The sequence below is a fragment of the Bubalus kerabau genome, chromosome 12 (assembly GCF_029407905.1).
Source record: "Bubalus kerabau isolate K-KA32 ecotype Philippines breed swamp buffalo chromosome 12, PCC_UOA_SB_1v2, whole genome shotgun sequence".
Lineage (NCBI taxonomy): Eukaryota > Metazoa > Chordata > Mammalia > Artiodactyla > Bovidae > Bubalus > Bubalus kerabau.
The window spans coordinates 64,238,742-64,242,592 of NC_073635.1; the positions used below are offsets into that span (position 1 = coordinate 64,238,742).

The 3,851-nt window shown below is 44.6% G+C and overlaps 1 non-coding gene across 1 annotated transcript; it reads left to right on the forward strand.

Moving 5' to 3' along the window:
- Positions 1-3,314: 3,314 nt before the first annotated feature.
- Positions 3,315-3,417, forward strand: LOC129624854 (U6 spliceosomal RNA). The gene has a single exon (XR_008701186.1). It is a non-coding gene; the product is annotated as a U6 spliceosomal RNA (small nuclear RNA).
- The last annotated feature ends 434 nt before the right edge of the window (positions 3,418-3,851 follow it).

A 3,851-nucleotide genomic window follows, 5' to 3' on the forward strand; every position in this document is an offset into this window, starting at 1 on the left:
GAATCTGCCTGCAATACAAGAGACTCAGGTTATATCCCTGGGTTGAGAAGATCCCCTGGAGAAGGGAATGGCAATCCACTCCAGTATTCTTGCCTGGAGAATTCCATAGTCAGCTGTGTCTAGTGGGCTACAGTCCGTGGAGTCTCAAAGAGTCTAACCCGACTGAGCAACTAACACTTTCAGTTTACATGTCTTAGCATATCTATCACATAGAGGGAAGCTTTCATTTTAAATTTACACTGTCTTAGAAATTTTTGTATTAACCATTTGCTCTGTTACAGACTGAATTGTTCTCAGAAAATACAAATGCTGAAGCCCTAACCCCAAGAGACACTGTACAGGGGGGATGGGGCCTTCAAGGAAGTAATTAAGGTTAAATGATGTCTTAGGGTGGGGACTCAATACAATATGTTGTGTGCCTGCTCGGTTGTGTCCAAATTTCTGCATCTCCTGTATTAGCAGACAGATTCTTTACCACTGAGTCATTGGGGAAGCCCTGGTGCCCTTATAGGAAAAGAAAGACAGCAGAAAAACCCACACAAGAAGACACACAGGAAGACTGCTATCTTAAGCCATGGGGAGAGACCTTAAAAGAATTCAATTGTGCCAGCACATTGCTCTTGGAATTCTAACCTCCAGAAAAATATAAATGTGTTGGTTAAGCCACTCAGTATGTGATATTTTTTGTTCTGGGAGCCAAAGTAGACTGATGCATCCCCTGATGTTGTTACCCTTATCTTTAAGAGTCCAGAAGATAATTAATAGAAATAAGTTACTTTCTAAGTAATTTGTGTCTGTCAGAAATAGTAGGCATGGCTATCTGTTGAAACCTTATTTTAGGAAAGATTCTGTATTAGCACTTCAGTTTATAAGTATACCACATCCAAGGGCAAAGGTGAAGCCCCAGCAAGACAGTAGGAGGGGCAAAATCGTATTTAGAATCAAACACCTCAGCTTCCAGAGATGTTCAGAGGGCTCAAACAAACCTTGTGTGCACCAGGACCCAGAGACCCCACAGAGACTGGGCCAGAACTGTGTTTGAGTATCTCCTGTGTAGGCATGGATCAGCAGTGGCCTGCTGCAGGGGCAGAGGCTATGGGTACAGCAGATCTGGGTATGGCATAAGCCCTCTCAGAGTAAATCACCATTAACCCCAACTTTGGTCATGTATGGATATGAGAGTTGGACTGTGAAGAAGGCTGAGCACTGAAGAATTGATGCTTTTGAGCTGTGGTGTTGGAGAAGACTCTTGAGAGTCCCTTGGACTGCAAGGAGATCCAACCAGTCTGTTCTGAAGGAGATCAGCCCTGGGATTTCTTTGGAAGGCATGATGCTAAGGCTGAAAGTCCAGTACTTTGGCCACCTCATGCGAAGAGTTGACTCATTGGAAAAGAGTCTGATGCTGGGAGGGATTGGGGGCAGGAGGAGAAGGGGACGACAGAGGATGAGATGGCTGGATGGCAGCACTGACTCAATGGTTGTGAATCTGAGTGAACTCCGGGAGTTGGTGATGGACAGGGAGGCCTAGTGTGCTGCAATTCATGGGGTCGCAAAGAGTCGGACACGACTGAGCGACTGAACTGAACTGATAGTTGATTAACAGTGTTGTGATAGTTTCGGGTGGACAGCAAAGGGACTCAGTCATACATATATATGTATCCATTCTCCTTCAAACTCCCCTCCTTTCCAGGCTGCCACGTAGTGTTAAGAAGAGTTCCCTGTGCTATACAGTAGGGCTCTGTTAATTATCCATTCAAAATATAACACTGTGCATACGTGTTCCCAAACCTCCCAAACTGAGCGACTGAACTGAGAGCACCAGGACTTACATAAGACTGGGGAAACAGACTCTTGGAGGGCACAAACAGAACCGTGTACACACCAGGACCCAGGAGAAAGGAGCAGTGACCACACAAAAGACTGACCCAGACTTGCTTCTGAGTGTCCAGGAGTCTCCAGGGGAGGTGTGTGTCTACAGTGGCCTGCTGCAGGGCCGGGGCACTGAGTGCAGCAGTGCACACATGAGATCTTTTGAAGGAAGTCAGCATTATCTTTATTACCTCCACTATATTTTGGCTTCAGTTCAAACAACAGTGAGGGAAGACAATTCCACCCATCAGAACAAGGCCCAGTTTTCCCCTCAGTCTCTTCCATCAGGAAGCTTCCATAAGCATCTTATCTTTCTCCATCAGAGGGCAGACAGAATGAAGACCACAATCACAGAAAACTAACCAAACTGATTACATGGACCACAGCCTTGTCTAACTCAATAAAACTATGAGCCATGTCATTTAGGGCCACCCAAGATGGACAGGTCATGGTGAAGAGTTCTGACAAAATGTGATCCACTGGAGAAGGGAATGGCAAATACTTCAGTATTCTTGCCTTGAGAACCACATGAACAGCATGAAAAGGCAGAAAGATAGGATACTGAAAGATGAACTTTCCAGATCAGTAGATGCTCAATATGCTACTGGAGATCAGTGGAGAACTAACTCCGGAAAGAATGAAGAGATAGAGCCAAAGCAAACACAACACACAGTTGTGTGTGTGACTGGTGATGGAAGTAAAGACCAATGCTGTAAAGAGTAATACTCTTTACATATTGGAATATGTATTTGCATAGGAACCTGGAATGTTGTTAGGTTTATTCAGCTCAGTTCAGTTGCTCAGTCATGTCCGACTCTTTGCGACACCATGGACTGAAGCATCCCAGGCCTCCCTGTCAATCACCACTTCCCAGAGTCTACTCAAACTCATGTCTGTTGAGTCGATGATGCCATCCAACCATCTCATCCTCTGTCATCCCCTTATCCTCCCACCTTCAATCTTTCCCAGCATCAGGGCCTTTTCAAATGAGTTAGTTCTTCACATCAGGTGGCCAAAGTATTGGAGTTTCAGCTTCAACAAGAGTCCTTCCAATGAACACTCAGGGCTGATCTCCTTTAGAATGGACTGGTTGGATCTCCTTGCAGTCCAAGGGACTCTCAAAAGTGTTCTCCAACACCAGAGTTCAAAAGCATCAATTCTTCAGCATTCAGCTTTCTTTATAGTTCAATTCTCACATCCAGCAAGTGGTGGCTGCAGGGCACTGGAGAGGTGAGAGGCCAAGAGGAGATACCCCACGTCCAAGGTCAGAGAAACTGCAATAAGACAGTAGGCACTGAGAGAGGGCATCAAAGGACAGACAGACAGAAACCACAATGAGAGAAAACTAACCAATGTAAACACATGGACCACAGACTTGTCTAACTCAATGAAACTATGAGCCATGCCATGTAGGGCCACCCAAGACAGACAGGTCATAGTGGAGAGTTCTGACTCATTAGCACATATACAAAAATTGGAATGATACAGAGATTAGCATGGCCCTTGCACAAGGAAGATATGCAAATTTGTGAAGCATTACGTCCATGAATCAAGGCAAATCGGAAGTGGTCAAACAGGAGATGGCAAGACTGAACGTCGACATTTTAGGAATCAGCAAACTAAAATGAACTGGAGTGGGTGAATTTAACTCAGATGACCGTTGTATCTACTACTGTGGGCAAGAACCCATTAGAAGAAATGGAGTAGCCATCACAATCAACAAGAAAGTCTGAAATGCAGTACTTGGTTGAAATCTCAAAAACGAGAGAATGATCTCTGTTTCCAAGGCAAGCCACTCAATATCAGAGTAATCCACATCTATGCCTCGACCAATAACGCTGAAGACGCTGAAGGTGAACAGTTCTATGAAGACTGACAAGACTTTCTAGAACTAACACCAAAAAAATTTCATTATAGGGAACTGGAATGCAAAAGTAAGAAGTCAAGAGATACCTAGACTAACAGGAAAATTTGGCTTTGGA